Source organism: Mus caroli, chromosome 17 (assembly GCF_900094665.2).
Source record: "Mus caroli chromosome 17, CAROLI_EIJ_v1.1, whole genome shotgun sequence".
Classification (NCBI taxonomy): Eukaryota; Metazoa; Chordata; class Mammalia; order Rodentia; family Muridae; genus Mus; species Mus caroli.
The window spans coordinates 39,948,759-39,970,164 of NC_034586.1; positions in this window are offsets into that span (position 1 = coordinate 39,948,759).

The window sequence follows — 21,406 nt, forward strand, 5'->3', positions numbered from 1 at the left end:
CCAGGTACTAGAGTTCCAGGCGTGTTCCATGGCCCCTGTTCTTGAATTGGAATCTTCCTGGGATCCTCACAGCTTCACACCTCTGAGCTGGTCACAAGGCGGAAACAGAGGGTATTGGTAGTGTTTCTGTCTCGGAAATAATTCCAGTTGGAAAGGGCAGAGTTAGAGAAAGCAAAGATAGGAAGCCTGACTCAGTGAACAAGAACTCCTGAAAGGAAGCTGTGTCTGCAGACTGGCACCGATTGGGAGTTCAGCACTGCGGAGAGATGGACTGCTGGGATCCAAAGGCTCGTTAATCTTATAATGGATGCCTTTCCTTGTCTGCTTCTGGGTCAGAACTAACATTTTGTGATTAATAGATAGAAACCTTTTTAGAATCTATTAACCTTCAAATATTGTGGGACTATGAAAGGTAGCCTGTTTTGTGGTCGAGCTAGGTTTAAACACTGGAGACCCAGCAGGTGTTCCCGCAAGGGACAGAAGGCCCGTTTGCCATGCTTCCAGGCACCAGGCTCCTGACACGAGGATCCAGCTCCATAATTCTGTGTCCATCAGTCACGTAGGGAAATGCCCCAATTCTGTCTGGACTCCACCCCCACAGTTACCTGGCAACAGTCAGGAATACTCCTCCCCACAGTTACCTGGCAGCAGCCAGGTAGGGCTGGCCCACTAGAAAGGGGGTTGTTTGTCCCCTCCCCGTATCTCACTCCCTTGCTCTCTTTCTCTTGCCTCTCTCTCTCTTGCCCTATTGCTCCCCTCTCTCCACATTCCTTTCCACCCTCTCTCCATGTGGCCATGGCTGGCCTATATTTCTCTACTCTCTCCCTCTCTCTGCCTTTCTCTGCCTCTACTACCCTCTACTCTCCCCTTCCCACCATGACAATAAACACCTTAAAACCATGGACTGCCTCTTGTCATTGGGACTGGCCATGCTAGAGCAATGGAGCAGGTCTTCCTCTAAAGAGCCACATGTCTAATCTCCCACCCAGGTAAGCCAAGGACTCTCCTCCCCATGGGAACCAGCCAGAGATCTCTCCTCCTGCCCTTTACCCTTCAGCCCCCAGCCAGAGCCAGGCCCACGGGCCCACACTCTGTTCTCAACTCTTTCGAGGCATCCAAGAGCGAGAACCTGACATCCCTGGCCTCCATGTGGCCCGGGGACACCCGAGCCCGACTCCAGCAATTTCTCTGGAACCTCATACTGCACCTCCCCACCTGCTGGATTGGGGTCCTGTGGCTTCTCAAAGCCATTCGCCCACCCAGTGGCAGCGTCGGGTGTGTGCAGTCAAACTTCCGGCGACCGCCTCCATGAGAGGCCCTAGCTCTTTTGCGGGCCAGACTCGGGCCACCATTTTAACCCACAAATATTAAAATGTTAGGGCATGCTTGTCATGTCAATACTAGGGAGGTAGAGACAGGAGAATCCTAGCAGACAGCCCCTGTTTCAAAGGAGACTGACAAGACGTAAGAAATTACACCTGAAGTTGGACATGGTGGGGTATGTCTTTAATCCAAGTGGTTGTGAGGCAGACACAGGTGAATCTCTGAGTTTAGGGCCAGCCTATAGTAAGTTCAGGCCAGACAGGGGTACATACTGAGACCCTGTGTCTTAATTTGGTTTCTACTGCTGTGGTCCTGCGCAACCTGGGAACAGGAAGGGTTTATTTCGGTTCACAGATTACAGTCCATCACTGAGAGAAGGCAGGGCAGGAACTCAAGGTAGGAACATGGAGGCAGGAATTGAGGCAGAAACCACAGGGGATATTTCTTACTGGCTTTGCTCCTTCTGGATTATTTAGTTTGTTTTGTGGTACAACCCAGAACCACCTGCTTGCTGGGTGGTACCACCCACAGTGGGCTAGTTCTCCTACACCAATTATTAATCAAGAAAATGCCCTAATGGCTTGCCTACAACTCAGTGTTATGGTGGGATTTTTTAAAAGTTGATGTTCCCTCCTCTAAGATAGTTATGTCAAAGCTGACAGAAAACCAATCAACACCCCCTGTATAAATAAATAAATAAATAAATAAATAAATAAATAAATAAATAAATAAATAAATTACTTGAGGTTGCTCTTTGACTTTCATGTGCACTTGCGAGCGCGCGCACACACACACAACACATATACACAACACACACAGCACACACAACACACATATACAACACACATACATATATGCATGTGCACATTCACACACAGGCACAACAAAACCATAAAGGACTTACATTTGCCATTAGCATCCCTCTGTGGGGACAAGTAGAGGTAGAAACAAGAAGGAGTGGCTGCTTCTTTCCTTCTTCTATGTATCTATTTTGCTTAATGTTTCATTCTGAGCAACTTTTACATCAGTGTCTAGACTTCAATAGGAGGATAATTTTGGCACTTGATTGCCTTATGTAGTTTGGGTTGTGAAATTTCCTGTGACAATGCAATCTACCTTCTTCAATTATATGCAAATGTAAACTCAATTTCACTTAAAAACAAGTTTTTTGAGAGCTCTTTTGTTTCCTCTGTGGTAGAAAATTGTAGAAGGTTTTGAGTTAACAATAAAACTTTACTTTGACTTCAAAAGATATAATTAAGGGTACAAGGTATAGTATTCTAAGCTTTGTCAACTTGACAAAGCTTAGGTTATCTAAGAGGAGAGCCTCAACTGAGGAATGGCCTGAGATTGTCATTGTCTTGATTATTATTTGATATACAAGGGTTCAAAAAGATATGTCTAGTCCAGCCAGAAAATAATCTTCATAATAATAATAATAATAACAACAACAACAGTGTGGAGGTTTGAGTGTCCATAATTTCAACTCTCAAGGCAGAAAGATCAGGAGTTCAAGGCGGTCCTTGGCCTCATAGAGAATTCAGCATGGGCCATGTGAGCTCCTATATCAAAAAGACAAAAACAACCCCAACTGATAGATTTACAACCCTACCCCTGTACTGCAGGCTCAGGGAACATTGTAGAAGAGGGCTCAGAAAGATTGTAAGAGTCAGAAGACCAGGATGTCTGCTGTGAGATAGTGTCTTCTATATATGACAGGGAAGCTGTACCCATGAACTGTCAACAGTATGGCTGCCTAAAAACCTGAACAAGGTCATCACCCATTGACATGACATCATAGATGAGGGAAATCTTACAAGGCTCCACCCCTAGATAAAGAATTATAGGACATGATGAGAAAAGGAGAATGTGGCTTCTTCAAGGACAAGCCCCTGATAGTTTATCCAGTCACTGATGATCAGCTCTGGACACATACACATATGAGACATGGTAAATGACCTCAGCAGACTGGATTAAGTATACATATGTCTGGACAGGAAAGTTGGCTTCATTGACGACACAGTAGGCTGTTAGGTTCTGGAAGCTTCTGAAGAAGGGCAGCATACCTCTCCGAATGCTATCTATTAACTCTCTTAAGGAAATTCAGGTCACATTTCTACTACATGAACTAGATACAAGATTTTAACCTCTGTTAGTGTGCAAACCGAAAAATCCAACTATTTCTAGTTCAGCCAGAAAGTGATCTTCATCATAATAATAGCAATGGGGTGGAGGTGAGTGTCCATAAGTCTAGCTTTCAAGGTAGAAAGATCAGGAGTTCAAGACTATCCTTGGCCTCATAGAGAATTCAGAGCTAGTATGAGCTATGTGAGTTCCTATGTCAAAAGGCCAACTACAACCCTAACAGATAGATTTACAGCTCAACCCCTATGCCAAAGGCTCCTAGTACCTCATGAACACAGTCTCTACTTCCATAGAGACTGCAGCCTTCAATTGTTTTGACCAACAATTTGAAGAACAATTCTGCTTCTTCAGATGCCTATATGTTGGGTTAGAGATGTGGGTCAGTGGTTAAGAGCACTGACAGTTCTTCCAGAGGTCCTCAGTTCAATTCCCAGCAACCACATGGTGGCTCACAACCATTTGTAATGGGATCTGATGCTCTCTTCTGGTGTGCATGGAGAGGGCTATAATATACCTTCATACATAAAATAAATTCTAAAAACTTGTTAAATAAAAAAGAAAGAGAGAAGCAGAAGCCTATCTGCTTTTCAAAAATTTCCAAGTTGTCTTCACAAATCCTGATCTAACAGCATCTATCGATCAAGTGTGATTGCCACAGCCATGGATGTTCAACGTGCACTGTTATGTGTATTAGCCAATACAACTGTGTGCAGAGTCCACTCTTATTCCTTATTTCCTGAAGAAACTGCATACATTTCCAGAGGTTTCCCAGATCATAGAACTCCAACATCTGCCTGCCTGGCCCCAGAGCTAAAGAATTTCACTGCAGTAATTTATCCAAGGACACGTGCTCCTTGGGAAGCTTTGTACCACGTAAAACCAGCATCCTTTGGTGTCTAACTTTTTTGAAATGTATAATTTAGAGTTATTGTGATTTACCCCACCAAGGCCCTGATGGAAGGTGATGGATAGAGGGTATGGAAGGACTCTGGGTATGGAAGGACTCTGGGTATGGAAGACAGGAGTGATGGTGGAGGCCATTGATCTAATATCTAAGGAGCCTAACCCCTCTGCCTCTTATAACCACTATCCCCAATCTCAAATTCTGAGGTGACCTTCTGTACATTCAGCAGAGTTGTGTGGACTTCCCTCTACCCTCTTGTCTCCTGAGTATGCAGTTCCTACTCAGCCAAAATGAACAACAAACCCAAACAGAAACCCTACACTTGAGGGTCCCTGGTAACTGCAAAGAATTTCTCTGGGTCAGAGATCAATAATTTCCTTTTCTCTCCTGATGAAGAAACAGACTGTAAATATTTTCATCTATGTGAACCACATGGCCTCCCCAGAACAAGCATGTGGCTTTGCTGTGGAAGGCAGGAGCTGATGTGGGCGTTTCTCTGACATAGCGTGGCTGGATTTGGCCCGTGGGTTGTGGCTTTCCAACTCTTCCTTCAAAGTTAGCAATTGAGTCTTTGGCACCAGCAGCAACAGAACAGCAATGCACTGTTTTTAAAATTTCCTGACACCTTGAATACATTTTTCCCCTGCTATGTGTTCACATGCTTTTAAAAAAGCTATGAAAAGTTCTTGACCATCTCATCCAAATCGTTAAGACACTCCTTCAGTTGAATGCATTATTGGGTTGGGACTTTGTCATATGGATACATAAAGAAGTGAGTTTGCACAGTACTATGGCCAGGCATCTCACTACACTGTGTGCTCTGTCTCTCTCATGCACACCTATGCAGGGCAGACATCAATGGCAATTTATAACAAAGTTTATTAAAACATCAATAGTTGATTAGTCACAGTACAATTATCAATGTTTTTGGTTTGTTTTTGAAGATAGGGTTCCACTGTGTAACTTTGGCTTTCTCAGAACTTGCTCTGCCCACCAGGCTGGCCTCAAACTCAGAGAACCACCAGCCTCTGCCTCCTGAGTGCTGGAATTAAAAAAGTAAGCGCCACCACTGTCCCGCCAATTGTTCTTTTTAATGTTCTTTTTGGTGTGTGCACACATACGGAGGCCCGAGGTCACAGTCTACCTTTTATTTTATTTTTTGAGAAAGGAACACAAATGACCTAGAAATTACTGACTGAATGAGGCTGTTTGGGCATTAAGCCCTAGGGAGCTACTGTTTCACACCTCAAGCGTGCTGGTATCGGAAGCATACACTACCATGTCTGGCTCACTTTATATGGGTTCTGGTGATGTCACTGGGGTCTCTCTAGCCCCTAAGAACATTAAACAAACATTTTTCTGAATTGTGAGTGGAGAGTATGCATTCATTTTTGTCCTTAGGACAAATGAAAACTATGAAGTTCCGTTCAGTATATTACATACTAGGAGGAGAAAGAATTTTGAAGGGACTTGAGATTCGGGAAGAAATGCTGAAATAAGAGCAAGCCTGGAATCTTCCCATACTCCATTTTCCAAGGGAAGGTTGGGTGTAAATACTGGGAACACTTAAAGATAGCATTGTGCTTCCTTTTTGGAATTCCTCAAGGGAAAACACAGGGACAGGGAGCAGAAGTGTCAGGCTGACAAGCGACCTTCCCACGGGGTCCTGTGTTCAGAAGAGGAAAGATTGCTCTAAATATTTGAATGAAGGAAAATGAGATTTAAAGTGAGCTCCTGGCTGTGTGTTTGTTTTAAAGAACTACCAACATGCTCCCTTTTCCTTAGCTTGGAGTGATTTCAGCCTAATGCGCTAAAAAACCCCAAATCTGCCTTTTCCAAAAGGTTGTGGGAAATAGAAGGGATAGAAGACCTGGGCTTCTTCGTGCAGTTCACCCAATCCCTATTCATTGTGTCCTCACAACTGACCTCTGTTCATGATAAGGGCAAATAATAGACTAACTCAGAAATCCCTTACTTTGGAGCATTGTCTACTCTTTGGGAACACTACCTACACCTTGAGAAGACTGACTATACTATGGGAGCACTACCTACCTTTTGGAAGCACAGCCTATCTCTTCAGAGTACTGCCCAAACCATGGGAACATTAGCTATCCTTCAGGGTCCCTTCTATTCTCTGGGAGCACTTTATATCCTGGGAGCACTGCCTACCTATTGGACAACTGTCTAACCTTTGTGAGCTTTGCCTCACAGAGTGGTCCTCATCCTTGACTGCATGTGAGCCATACTGGGGTATCTACTGGCTATAGATCTCAGGGGTAGTTGCTGTGTGTGATAGTTCTCTTTAAAGTTACCCAGGCAGTGCTATTACTAAGCAGAGGTTAAGAATGGTCCAAGGGCAGATGATCTACTAGTCCTGACAGTTCCATGTGCTATGACAGGAGTGCTAGTCACAGAGTAGGAGGAAGAGCTCAGTTGTGCATTTGAAAGGGATGTTCTCTATAAGACTCACACTAGAAGGGATGCCCTTGCTAAATCTCAAAGAAAGATGGGTAATTGTTTACCAAGCCAGACAAAGGTGGGTGCGGTAGGGTACATTCCACCAAAGGAGTGAGCCATGATAAGGTAAAGTAGTGTGACGTGTCAGGGTGGACCCTGAAGCTATGCTTGCAGGGATGGGCAGTTTATCTCTCTGCTTGAGTGACAAAACTCCACAATAAGATGATTCACATATCAGAAATACATTGCGTCACAGTTCTGGAACCTGGGATTTGTATCTTAACGTATCTGAAAGGTTAGTCCTCTTTTCCAGTGATGTTCTTGCTAAGTCTTCAGCCCTCCATCCTGGGTGAAGCTACAGAAAGCATCTGTGTCCTTAGTGGCCTGCTGGCATTTCCACCAAGTGACCCTATCACCTTCAACTTGCTGCCTTAGTTTGCTTTCTGTCGTTTTTGAAAACTATGGTGACCAAAAGCAATTTAGGGAGGAAAGGGTTTTTTTTTTTTTCATCTTACACTGTCCATCATCAAGGGAAGCCAGAGCATGAACTCAGGGCAGGAGCTTAGAGAGGAAACCGTGGAGAAGTGCTGTTCACTGTGGTAGAATAATTAATATCTTGTATAGTTTTCTAACTCAGCTAGTTCCCAAGGAATTGAGAGCGATCTAAGGATTTATTCAAATGAGTTTAAAAGCATAATAACTGGGCAGGTACCTTTAAACTAATTTTCTAAGCCAGTCTGGCCACCTCCCAGCTACACACCCCAAGTTATTTGCCAGTATTTGTCATTTGTCCTGACAGGGCTGAATCCACTCCATCAGGCTACATTCCTGATAGGTTATTTCTCCATTGCCGATGAAAAGAACCAATTCAAGTCAGATTAGAGTATATATTAAAGGCAGATTCATTGGGAAGCTGCTGTTGGACTAGTTCACTGGCCCCAAGGACCTTGGCCAGGGAAATCACCATGGGGAGAGGGGAAGGGGAAGAGAAATAAAGAAAGGGCACCAGAGTGCAGAGACGGAAGAGAGTGAAGGAAAAGGAGAGAGAGAGAGGAGAACCCAAAAATGTCTGGATTATATAGGGAAGATCCTCTGGGGGAAGGGCAGCCCAGTCCTTGCACTGGAAAGTTTAGGGTTGGGGGCAGGGTATGCCAGGTAGGGACTGAGGGATGCTGGAAGAACCTTGAGGCTTTGATATGTAAAATATGCACCTCAGTCCCTTGTCCAGAGTTCCAAAACCAAACAGTTTTTCTCTGCATCCTCTCTTTCTCCCATTTCTTCTCTTCTCTTTTTATTTTTTTCTCCTTCATGGTTCCACCTCTGACCCCAAGCTTGGGAACGCCAATCTCATCTACTTCTCTTCTGCCTAATTATTGGCTGGTTTTGTTTGTTAGTTTGTTTTGTTTTGTTTTGTTTTTTATTATTAACCAATCAACTCTAAACTGGGGAGCAAGGTTTACACAGCAAAGGTCAGTGTATATGAGAATGCACTCCTCTGGACAGCAACTAGCTCTTGGGGTTCAAATTTAGCATCTGTATACATAGCACCAGACCAATCCCCAGTGGATTACCGGCTTACTCGTGGGCACATGCTCAGCTAGCTTTCACATACAGCCTAGGCCCACCTTCTCACAATGGGCTGTGTCCTCCCACATCAGTCATCAATCCAGATAGTTTTTCACAGACATGGTGTCTTAATTACTACTGCTCTACTGCTGTGAAGAGACACTATGACCAAAGCGACTTTTATAAAAGGCAAGATTTAATTGTAGGCCTGTTTACAATTACAGAGGTTGGTCCATTATCATTGTGGCATCATGGATGCACATAGGCATGGTGCTGGAGCAGTAGCTGAGAATTCTACATCCTGACCCACAAGCAGCAAAAGGGAACCTGGCCTATAGCATGGGATTTAGAAATCTCAAAGCCCACCTGCAGGGACAAACTTCCTCCAACAAAGCCATACCTAATCCAACAAGGCTATACCTCCTAATCCTTCTAATCCATTCAAATAATACTACTCCCTGGTGACTAAGCTCTCAAATATATGGGCCAATGGGGATCATTTTTATTCAAACCACCACACATGGTTACAGATAAATTTGATCAAGGCAACTTTTCAGTCCTCTTCCCAGGTGAGTCTAGTGTGTTGGCTAGTTTCATTTTGACACAAACTAGAGGTTTTGTTTGTTTGTTTATTTATTTATAACAGACCTCAGTTGAGACAATGACCCTACTGTGTTGGCCTGAAGGCAAGTCTATAGTGCATTTTCTTAATTGATAATTGATGGGTTTTGTAGTCCTGGTTTGCATAAGAAATCAGGCTGAGCAAGGCTTGGAGAGCAAAGCAGTAAGATGCCCTCCTCAATGGCTTCTTTTTTAAAAAAGTTCCTGCCTCCAGGTTCCTGCCCTGCTTGAGTTCCTACCTTGACTTCCTGTGATGATGGCCTGTGATGTGGAAGTATAAATCAGAAGTAAACATTTTCTTCCCAAAGTTGGGCTTTTGGTCATGATATTTTACCACAGCTATAGAAACTAAAACACTTTATGTAGTGTCAAGTAGACAATCAAACTAACTGGGGATGCTCCCCACCCCCTAAATAAATTCCTTTGGACTGTAGTTGTCTCCATTTGTATTTTAAACATTACTATTCTTGGCAAATCCCCCTCATTCCTGTCAGTGCACAGGGTCTAATTTTGGAGACCATGATCCACAGTATTTTGGGCTGCTTCGCCTGCACCAGTGAAATGGCCATAACACTGGCTTAAAGGCTACTATATAAAAATGTCAGAAGTCAGAGTGTGAGAGATGGCAAGTGTATTATTGCCTTTGGGAAGTTAGTGGTCTGAGTTTTCATCAAGGGAACAGCTATATAGTGGCTAGAGATGGCTCAGTGGTTAAGAATACTTACTGTTCTTACAGAAGAGCCAGGCTCAGTTTCCAGTGCCTTCATCAGGTGGCTCATAACTTCCTATAACTCCAATTTCAGGTGACCTGATGCCATCTTCTGACCTCCACCTGCTCTTCAATGCACATGGTACACTTACGATATGCAGGTTTACCTATGTACGAATAAAATAAGAAAACATAAAATATATAAAGAGAACTGCTATACAATTTCCCCTCTAAACATTTTAACATTCTCCAGGAGGTCCCCAGGAGAGCACAGCCTAAGCGTTAGAGACAGTGGGACCCTTTTGAGCACAGCATGTCTTTGTGAGCTCTTTGATGGCGCCCTATAAAAAGCTAGTGTTCTTTGACTTCCTCCTTTCCAGGACTGGACCTGGCTGAAATCCCATGTCCCACAGGTCAGTGGGCCAGGAAAACCCCTCGAGCGCCAAGTGGGAGAGGGATGGAGTCAGTGCTTTAAGAGTTGATTCTGACTCAGCTTCTGAATCCTCCTCTAGATTCAAGTAGAGTGACATCTAAGTTAAGAAAGAACCTCAAAGGGTGAACCAGCCCATCTTTTGGTATGGATGTCTGCCCCACCTTTGTTGAGTGGATATCTGGATCTCTGTTGTTGTCCCAATATGTCAGGTTTGGACTGGCTGAGAGTGCTTGTGGTGCAGTCTTGGGACCACTTGGTACTGATGTGGGAATGAGGTATCAGAGGCTCAGCTAGGGCCAGGGGGAAGCTGCAGAGCTAGCTCTGCCACTACAGACCCCCAGTCCTCAGGTAGCAGGGGCTGAGGTTGCAGCGTAGCTGGTGACACCTACTGGTTGAGGGTACTCAGGACCCTCTTCGGGTGGTAGGGGCTGGGCCAATGTTCTTTCTTGTATGTGTGTGTGTGTGTGTGTGTGTGCACATGTCTGTGTGTCTGTGTGTATAGGCACATGCACCTATAAAGCAGAGAACAACCTCAGACCTCAGATGTCATCCACAGAAACACTGCCCACTTCCTTTGAGACTGGGTCTGTCACTGGCCTGGAGCTCACCAATTAGACTAGACTGGCTGGCCAGTGAGCCCTAGGAGCTCCTTGTCCCTGACTCAGGATGGCAAGTGTACACTAACATCTTTGTCATTTTTACGTTGATTCTGGGACTCGAACCCAGGTCTTCATGCTTTCAAGGCAGGTTGAGCTATCTCCCTGGCCCACTCTAAGATGTCCTGAGCACATTGTTTGATCTCTTAGTGATTTGCTTACTTTTATAAAACATGTTTTGATACAAAAACCGGATTCTACATTTCTAGCAGTGAAGTGTGGAACGAACACTCCTCGGTTACCTTCAAACTGGTCGAACAAGGTACTTGTTACTGAAGAAACAAACTTTTTGTCTTCTTGGGACCACAGATGGGCTGGTTCACCCTCTGAGGTTCTTTCTTGTTTGAGGATAAATTAGCATTTTAGGGTTCTTTCTCGGTGTGAGATGCTTCGCGTGCAGATCCATACCCTTGCTATCTTGCAGAAAATCCTGGGAATTCTAAACCTTACTTTTCAGTTTGTTGTCCTCCTGATGTTCCATGCTTCTTTGCTGTACAAAGCAAAGGACTGTCTCAGGTGCCTCTAAGAGACCTGGACCCCAGGAACTGAGCCAAATTGTTTCAGGGTACACCTGCTTGCCGAGGCCCCAACTTAATGTTTTATAAAAACTCGGAAGTTTCCTCTCGCATTTCTGCTTTTCTTTCAGAGAGCAGACAGCTTCACTGCTCTGGGACATTGCAGAGCTTTGAAAGAGGGCCATGCCTAATGCGAACCTATGGGCCACTCTCTGCCATCTGTGAAGAGGAGTTGGGAGAAACAGTGTTTCTGTTTCCCAGTTCTAAAATGATTAGGAAACTTGAGAACACTCGTGGTCATCTCCCTGGCCTGGGGCAGGAGTGCAAATACATTTAGTCAGGCAGGCTAATTTTAGAGATTGCAAGATCTGGCAATTCTGCCACTCCCTCAGAAGGGCACCACAAGCCACCTTTGCAAACTATTCTTTATGTCTTGGCAATTCTGCCACTCCCTCAGAAGGGCACCACAAGCCACCTTTATGCCTTCCTCTATTCTAGGTGCCCTTGGTTGGGAGCACTACTAAGTGCTCAGTAGTTCTGATCAGTCCTCAGATTCATTTTCTGAGTTGACTAGCCCACACATCCTAATCTTTTCTTCAAATCTTGGAAAACATTTTTTAGACGTCTAACAAATTAGTTTATTGCAGATTCCTAGGGTTTTTTTTTTTTAATTTCATGCCATTTCTCTAACTGCTATATTTTAGAGTAGGGGCTCACAGGCACATGCTTGTAACCCGAGTGAGGCAAATGTGAGGGATTAGGAATTGGAGGCCATTCTGGGTTACAATAACAAGGTCTTGTCTACCGAGATGAGTCATCACTTACGAATTCCTATCCGAGCACCTGTGTAGCCAGCTAGGTGTGTCACATACTCACAACCCCAGGTCCCAGAGGAACAGGAAAAGGAGGTGGATGAAAATAAAATAAAATAAAATAAAATAAAATAAAATAAAAAAAATGAAGGAAGGACATGGCTGCTCCTAGGTATGATAGAGAAGAAAGTTTATTGTAGATAAAAGGGAGAGCACAGTTAGAGGTAGAGGGAGGGAGGGAGGGAGGGAGAGAGAGAGAGAGAGAGAAAGAGAGAGAGAGCTAGGAGAGTCCAGAGTGAACACAATCCTCACCCATTTGAGCAGAAGGGGAAGGAACAGGAGAAGTTAGAAAGGGAAATCAGGTGGAGCAGCAAACAGGGCAAAAGGAAAACAAGGAGAGAGTAGCCTAAATGGCTGGATTATATAGGGACGAGCCTTTTGGGGAAGGACAGCCCAACCCTGGTGGTGCAGGTACTGGTGCTATGGGGAAAGGACAGAGTATGGCAGCCACACTCTGTAACAGGCGAGGACTGAGGAATGCTGGGAAGATGCTGGCTGCCAGGTCCACTTTGATTCATTACATAGGCACCTCAGCCAGCTGGCCCAGCAAGGGCCTTACCCACCAAGCCATCTCCCCCTCACATTAAAGGAAAGAACACTTCAAAGTAGGTGCATTACAGTTTTACAGCAAAGGAAATTAATTTACAGATTATGCAACTGACCAGTCACATAGCAATATAAGCGATAAGTGATGACTGGAGACCACATATCTTACACGAGAGCCCATGTTATCAGCCTCTGCGTTTTCCCAGAAAAACACACATCCGAGTCACTCTGGGTAACTTCAGTGTGTGTGGTACTTGTTTTCTTGTACATAACTTTGTCATCATTCACAAGGGTGTTTGTGTTTATTAAGTATTACAGGTTTCCTCTTCAGATCCAGGAAGCACCTTGGGCCTTGTGGAACAACTGTTTTCTGCACCCGTGACTTAAGGATTGCATACTGGATTTGGCCTTCTTTTTTTCCCCCTATGCCCTGCGTCATGAAGAATGCAGCTCAGAGCCATTGTAGCAGTTCACTCTGAATGAGGGTTTCCCCAGGACTTGGTTCTTTCAGCGGTAAGCCTAGGACAGATCCCGATGTGGCTGGGGTGGTTGACGATTGCCATGTTTTTAAAGCAGTCAAAATTTTATAATGAGAAGGCCAGACATTCTCAAACCACATTTAAAAAAAAATCAATAAAAATTAGAAACATGTTTGGAAAAGATACACAAATGATGAATGAAGAATTAAATATATCGTTCTTCATACTTTATGAGCCTGGGATCTGGTTAGGGTTCATCTCATGGCATCTTAAAGCATAATTTATGAGTCTTTCTTAGGATCATTGGAGAGGCAGAAGTCATGTGATAGGATGGGGAAGAGGAACTGGAAGACAGTTTGTTCCAGACAAGTCAGCTTGGCATCTAGAGATGTCAAGTGACGAAGGATGCAGGCTGTTGCAACAAAGCCCAGAACCCCATCTCCTTTAATCAGGTCCTAAGCATGTGACACCTGTCTCAAACACAGATGGTGTTTATTTCACCGTGTTGTAAGCACTTGTGTGTTGTTTGTGTCCCTTGCTAGACAGAAAGATCACCGAGGACAGCGTGACGCAATCAGGAGATTGAGAGTTGTCCCTCTTCCGTGGTCTCCGTGGTCCTCGCTCAGTGACTGTTGAAAGCATCTTCAGCTGCAGAGGAAGGGTATTGTCTCAAGGTTTGTGTTTGGGCTTTCTCAATTCAGAAAAACATGTAACTTTCGAAGCCTTGTCTAAAGACATCAGACATTCAAGTGGGCACAGGGAGGCCTAACTCCCTACACTATAAAAGGCATTCCTGTGTTGCGGCCAGACCAGCAGTCTGCAACGTGAACTGTTCAACTGAGGATGGCAGCTCGAGCTGAAAAGAGAGGAAACTAGACGGGGAGGGAGAAAGAACGAGGCCAAGATGATTTCATGTTCAAAGCCCCCTTTTACTAGTTCTGACATCCAGTTATAAAGGAAGGGGGAGGGAACCCGATTTCTCGCCAAGTAACTCGGGGTCCAGTAGCAGGATGAACACGCTCCAAAGCAGCAAAGCGACAGGGTCCAGCAGTGGGCGTGGCAGAACGAATGAGCAGGAAACTCCACACTTGAGCAAGCAGGTTCCAGGCTGGGGGAAGGGAGACCACATTCCTGCTAAGCAATTTCCAACCTTGTCTGCCTCTGAGGTCTCTCTTGACTCTTCTTCTCCATCCCTCCACCTGCCTTTTCGATTATCTTGCTTTTGTATCTCAAATAGCCTTACTTCATCCTTATTGTTTGTCAGGATGCCAGGCAAATGAAAAAACAAGTGTGTTTTTTTGGGGGGGAGGGGTTGGGATTTTTCGGGGGGGGGGAAGGAAGTAATTTAACTCACGTAAGTGTCCAAGAGTTGGTGTCAATGCGTATGTCCTGAGAAGGTGGTAAGAAGGACCTTGGGACACAACTCACTTTGAAATGCATTCCTGTTGTGCAACATGAAGGGCTAGCATGCTGCATGTCCGGATGAATTTGTTCTATGGCTAGATTCGACAAGATTGACGATCGTTTCAGGCATAAGTAAGGCTGAGTTATGGTTCTACTATGTACCCAAAGTCCGGATGGGAGGCAAGATCTCTGGAACCCCAAGACTGGTTGGTGTCCTTTGCTCTCTTGCAGTCCTGAAGTCTTACAGCCTGCAAATGTCTGGTTCCTGCAATGCCTGGCTTCTCCCATTTTTCTGATACTAACCGCACGTGAAGTGAGAAGCATGGGTTTAGCTTCTGGAGAAAGTCTCCCAGTGCCCGGAGACAGTGGCTGAGAGAAGAGAAGAAATGGCAAGAAAGATAAAACATGGCTTGGGGCTTCTTTATCATGGGAGGAGAAGATACCCACTTACAAGTGCTATTAAAGCCCGTGGTTAGATTTCACCAGTGTAAATTATTCACGGAGAACTTCCAAGGGTTTTCCCTCCCTGCAGGGTGAACAGCTGGCATTCTGCACTCCCCTGCCTTGCTAGTCTGGTGGGTTTTTTGAAGACCAGCGCCCTCTGGGGGTTGAAGTGAGAAAAACCAATCTAGGAAGAAAAAAGGAGGAAGGGTTTTTGCCCTTGGCTGCTCTTACGTAGTGATGAAAGCTGAAGGGCTTAGGAGAGAAATACTTTCTAATGCTACCCTGAGTGTGTAGTGTCACATGACCTTGGGGCTAGTGGTATCTGAGGCTGCTTAATTGTCTTAAGCTGATGTGGCCTCGGCAGTAACACATCCTGTGAAAGAGGTTTCCAGGGTATCTAGAGAGCCAGGCTCACTTTCTGTGTATTCTGTAGAAAGGTACGAGGTATAACAAGACTCAAGACTAAGCTGGATGTGACTGTATTAACCTGAAACATCTAATACTTGGGAGGCTGAGGTAGGTGGATCACTGGGAGTTTGAGGCCAGCCTGGACTGCATAGGAACTTTTGACACAGTCTAGGCTTCAGACAGAGATGTTGCCTCAAAATGAAAGATTGAAGTCTTGTCGGGAAGACAGGGTGGGCAGTGGTGGTGGTGGTGCACACCTTTAATCCCAGCACTTGGGAGGCAGAGGCAGAAGGATCTCTTTCAGTTTGAGGCAAGCCAGATTTCTATATCAAGTTCCAGGCCAGGCAGGGCTACAAAGTGGAACCCTGTCCTACAGGAGGAGGAGGAGGGAGAGGAGGAGGAGGAGGATCAGGAGACAATATGTCAGACATATGACAGAATGGCTATATGACTCCTGGAGAAAGCGGCCTAGCATTTGTAAAAGCACTCAATCCATACAGGAGTCAAACTTACCTCATTGATTTCCTTAAGAAGAGGAATTCTGTCCTCTGCTTTCAAGCCCTTGCTTGAACTTACTGGTAAATTACTAATGTGTGACTCAAACTGTTACAGAAAGGGCCACTTTGGGGGAAGAGCCAGCAGGGAGGAGATGGAGGGCTTGCACAGCTGTGATAGAGGAAGCCTGAGAAGTCTGCCCATGGTTATGCTGAGCATCAGAGAGAGGATGCCAGCCTCCTCCCCTCCTTTTCATCCCCCTAAAAGGGAATTCCAAAGCTCAGGCCCACAACTCAGTCTAAGAGGACTTTGCTACACCTCAGCATCTCAAACACCCATTTGGAGAGCGGATTGTATTTCTTCTTTCTGCATTCCAGTCACTGTGATGTATTTCTACGACTATATGTATGTGTCATATACGTATGTGACTATATGACATATATATGTATGTATGTATGCACACACACATATACACATATATATAACTAGATCTCTGCCCTCTTCTCAGCTGAGGTCCTGACCTGGAAACTGAGGCAGACAGCAGTGGACAGACCACCTGGATTCTCTCCATCCATACTATTTCCTAGCTTGTTGGTTCACCTTCCAGCTGGCTGTGTGGTGTGTATGTTTGCTGTCTCTCTCTGGAGTATGAACTCTCTAGGGTCCTGGGCACTGCAAGTTAATAGTGCTATGGAGATACCAGAACAATCTTTACCAGCCTTCAACTAGTGGCTCGTATTTAAACCCACCCCATCAGCTATAGACTGTAAGGAGAATAACATCACGTCCAGGGCATTGGTGAGGCCAGACTTAAAGGCAGTGATGTAAGACTTTTACATTTGAGTGCTCTGGAATTTCATAAAGGCAAAACTGGACGTCAAAAAGCCAATGCTAATTACAGGAAAGAATTCTCCAAAAAAAAGTTTGCCATTGCCTCGAGCAATATGATCTAACATTCACTGTATGAACTCCAGCTCAAGAATTCAAACTTGTCCTTTCCAGGAGACCTTTAGCTCCTCTATGAGATCCCGAAGCCTCAGAAGAGGGTTTGTATCTACTGCTTTCTCACTGGATCTCAAATGGCTACCAGATTTATCTAGTGTATTACATCACTGTCGTCTCTTCACCAAGACCAAGGGCCAGAAATTCAGGGGAGACCTCTCTAAGTGGGAGCTTAGTCCTGTAAGATTGCTATCATGTCATGGTCACCGAAAGGCTTAACAGAGGAATGACTTCCAGGAATGTTTCATTACATGCTTAGTGATGGGAGAGATGTCACAGTGAGACTCTTTATGGATCTGCCAAGGGTCCCTGTGGCCTGGTAGTTCCTGAGGGTGAACCATCTAAATGGCCCAGTCAGCAGCCCTATGCAGTACTTCTCTGACCCAATCTCAGAGCCAGGCTCTATCACATGTACTGTGTCTTATGGTCACACATGCCAGTCCTGATTCAGCATGAGGAGACCACATGAGCTATGGACACCAGGAAGGGAATGAGGTTCGCCGGGGATCATCTTGCCCCCTGGTTATTAAGGGATTCTATAAACATTCCATAAGAGGTTTGGGGTCAGGGGCACTGAGATGGTCCACTGATGGAGAATGTTTGCCATATGGGTTTGATTACTTGAATTCGATCCCCAGAACCCTGAAAAAAAAAACAAGAGATGCCCCCAAAACAAGAAGAGAATGGATTCCTGATATTCTCTAATCTCCATATATATTCATGTGCACTCACGCTCACATACACGTAAACACACTAGCCAATATGAAGAAAGAGGTTTTAGGAAGAAAATATATGGAACAGCAGAACATTCAATCATATCGAGATGGGCTATTGACTCTCAGGCCAAAAATATTTAAAACAAATTTTTTTATCATTTAATTCCCCATCGGGACATTTACTCCAGCAGGCAGTGACCTATCTATACCCTTTAGGTCAAACATTTTATAGCCTTCAGCAAGCTTTGCTCTGATAGAAACCCCTTAGCAACAAGCCCAGCAAATTGCAGTTATAAAAACATTTCTGCTTCTCAGGAGGAATGCTGAGTCCTCAGTCAGCTGGCTTTCATCTGAGAGTCAGACCAGAGCTTGGTCAGAGTGTTGCTACAGGCAGGTGTTTTCTGGGGCAGGATGTGGTTACACAGTGGCGTTCTCTGTCAGTCTGGGCGGAGGGATTCCACTGGCCTGATTGCTGCACGCTTGCTTCCTGAACAGGAAGTCCCTACCGCTTGGTGGACAGGTCTGCCCAAAACAAAACTGTTTATGTCCCAAGCCCCTATCCTTGTGCTGAACCCCAAATGCTGTGGAACAAAGGTGACCCACAGACTCCATCATCAGCTACCACTCCCTATGGATTGCTTACATTTATCACTCACTGGCTAACAAAGTCAAGTTATTTCCCCCGCAGAAACAAAAGCATAAACAGAAACACAGAGGAAGCAGCATTGAACAAGGGCAGAGAAAATGACTGGTAGACTGGCATATAGAGCCTTAGCAAACAGCTGGAGGCTGACCCAGGGCCTCCAAGATTATCTTTAGAAAGAGGTTTCTTCTTCTTCCCCTACTCGTCCTCCTCCTCCTCCTCCTTCTCCTCTTTTGCCTTCTCCTTCTCTTTCTTCTATCTCTCTCTTCTCTCCTCCTTCTTTCTCTCCCTTTCATTCTTTGTTTCTTTTTTTTTTTTTTTTTCGTTATTTGGAACCATACACACACACACACACACACACACACACACACACACACACACAGAGAGAGAGAGAGAGAGAGAGAGAGAGAGAGAGAGAGAGAGAGAGAGAGTATTCTATTTCTTTAGTGGGCAATAGGTTAAAATATATCGCTATTACCTTTGAGCTTTCTTGAAAGAACACTATGTAGTTAGCATTATCCTCCTCTGCCCTCTGCTGAAGCAGCGTGGTACACTCTTCTCCCATTTTACAAACACGTTTTCACAGACCATCCACTCCTTGGCATTGTGTCTGTTTCCATGTACTAGCCTGTTTGGTTATGCCCGGTTGACCCACCTGAAAGATAAGCTTTGGTAAGCCTGAAGGTTCACATCTATAATCCTGGACCGGGAGGCCGAGAGAAACAGGTTTCTTCAAACTTGGGGTCAGCCATGGCTGCATGGTGAGGTCCAGGCCATGGGAGGCTACAGAGTGAGATTCTGTCTCAACAAAACAAAACAAAACAAAACAAAACAAAACAAAACAAAACAAAACAAAACAAAACAAAACAAAACAAAAGTAGCCAAATGAATAAGTAGTGAAGTCTATAAGAACACGAATTTTGCCTACTTTGCTGTTTGTTAACCCCCTTCCACAAACCTAGAAAATAAATGACATTATGTTTACTGATAAATAATTATTTTTTAAAAAGTTCTGCAGCAAGTCAGTTGTAGGCTGCTAAATCACTTCCCTAGTCTTTAGAGTCCAGATTTGACACATCTTTCACCATACGATCCTGCTTCTCTGTAATCTGTACCACACGCTATGCTATTCTGGAGTCTGAGGCAGGAGAATCACAAGTTCAATTCCAGCTGAATTCCCTGCAGAGGGAGTTCAAACCCAGCCCGTGGCACTTAGCAAAAAAAGCTGTCTTGGAATCCAAAGTGAAGACAGGGCTAAGGATAGGTCTTGGTGGTGAAGCCCTTGGCTAGCATGCCTGAGGTTCTCCGTTCAATTCTCAGTACTCGCAAAGGAAAAGAGGACCCAGATGCCTAGACCTCAGGAAGACAAGGCTTCAGGGTTGTACAGGAAGGTGACTAATGAAGCCAGGGGAGAGAGAGCTCAAGCCCTCTGATATTTCCTTACTCAGCTTGGGTTTTTGCTCTCATTGCTGAGCTGAATGTCATGCTCCAGGGTGAGTTAATGCTGAGGTTAGTGACTGTCATTTCATCCTCGTGTGCGGCGGCCTGGCCTCTTAGTTAACGGGTGTGGACGTGCATGGTGTGCATCTCAGTCTGGTGAAATCTGACCAGCCCTGTCCATTCCACCTCCGTTACCAATGTGACCACGGGAGCAATAGCTTGGTAACAATGACACATGACTACCAAGACTGTGTAGATGTGTTCATCGGCGTTTCTACCAGGGAAGGACTGATATTTAAAGCTCTGATGGAAACACCCAAATCAGTACAGGGAGAGAGTCCCGTGGAAGGGCAGTAAGGATTTCAGCTGCTTCCTGTCTTTATTGCTCCTGAGAACTGGAAGCAAAGCTGGTTAGGAGTCAGTAAACCCAGTTAAGTACCCAGGAACTTCAGTTTGGGGAGCAGGAGCAATAATTCCCCGAGAATCATTTGCTTCTCGGGGAGAAGGCAAGAGCAACCCAAATATATCATGAGGATGTTGACCCTTACAAGACAACGGATGAGCCCAGAAGTAGCTTGGGAGAAGGGTCCTGGTCTGATGGAGAGAAAGCCCATGTCATCATGCAAATAACTCACCGCCATGCTCCTCCTGAGGAGAGTGTGGGAGCCTGTGTGTGCTTGGTGTCCATAGGTGGCTTTACTATTCACCCTAGACACTAGTCTACCAAGACCTGTCCCTGGTACCAGAGAGAAGACCAAATGGAGCCACCAGCTAAACTGCTTATGAATCACATGAGTCAGGTAGAGTATAAACCCAAGCCTTCCATTTCCTGAGTATATCAGATCTGTGATTACACAGAGGAATTGTCTCCGTCAATTCTTATGCTCCCGTGTCATTTTGTTATTAGGGAACATAGAACAAAGGAAAAAAAAATGATTTCTGAGAAGCAAGACCAACCAATAGAATCAACCAACCAGGATCCTTGGAGGCTCCAGGAGACTCCACCAACCAAAGAGAAAAAGGCTGGACCTAGCTCCCCCAACCCCCACATATATGTAGCAGACATGCAGGCTGGTCTTCATGCAGGTCCCTCAACAACTGGAGCGGGGGCTGTCCCTGAATCTGTTGCCTGTCTGTAGATCTTATTCCCCTAACTGGGTCACCTTGTCTGGCCGCAGTGGGAGAGGATGTGCCTAGTCCTGCAGGGACTTGATATGCCAGGGTGAGGTGATACCCAGCAGTGGCCTCCCCTTTCTCAGAGGAAAAGGAGAGGGGGGTGAGAGGAGAGGAGATATGTGAGGAGGAGACTGGGAGAAGGGAGGCTGATTTTGGAATGTAAAGTGAATACACAAATAAATTAATAAAATACCAAAAAGATTCTCAGAGAATCAATGGGAAGAGCAAATGCCCAGAACATGAGTTCAGATCCCACATCTGCTGTTTGTGGACTGTCAAGCCTTGAGTGAGTTTGCTAACTGGTCCAAAGCTCCTCGTCTGTCTTCCTCTGTAAGTCAGGCACCCCAGCAATCATCCTTCATGATGCTGCTGAGTGTGAATTACGTTAATGTGGCCACTGAAGTGGTCAGACAGAACTAGTGTTTTTACATTTGACAGTTTTTACATACTGC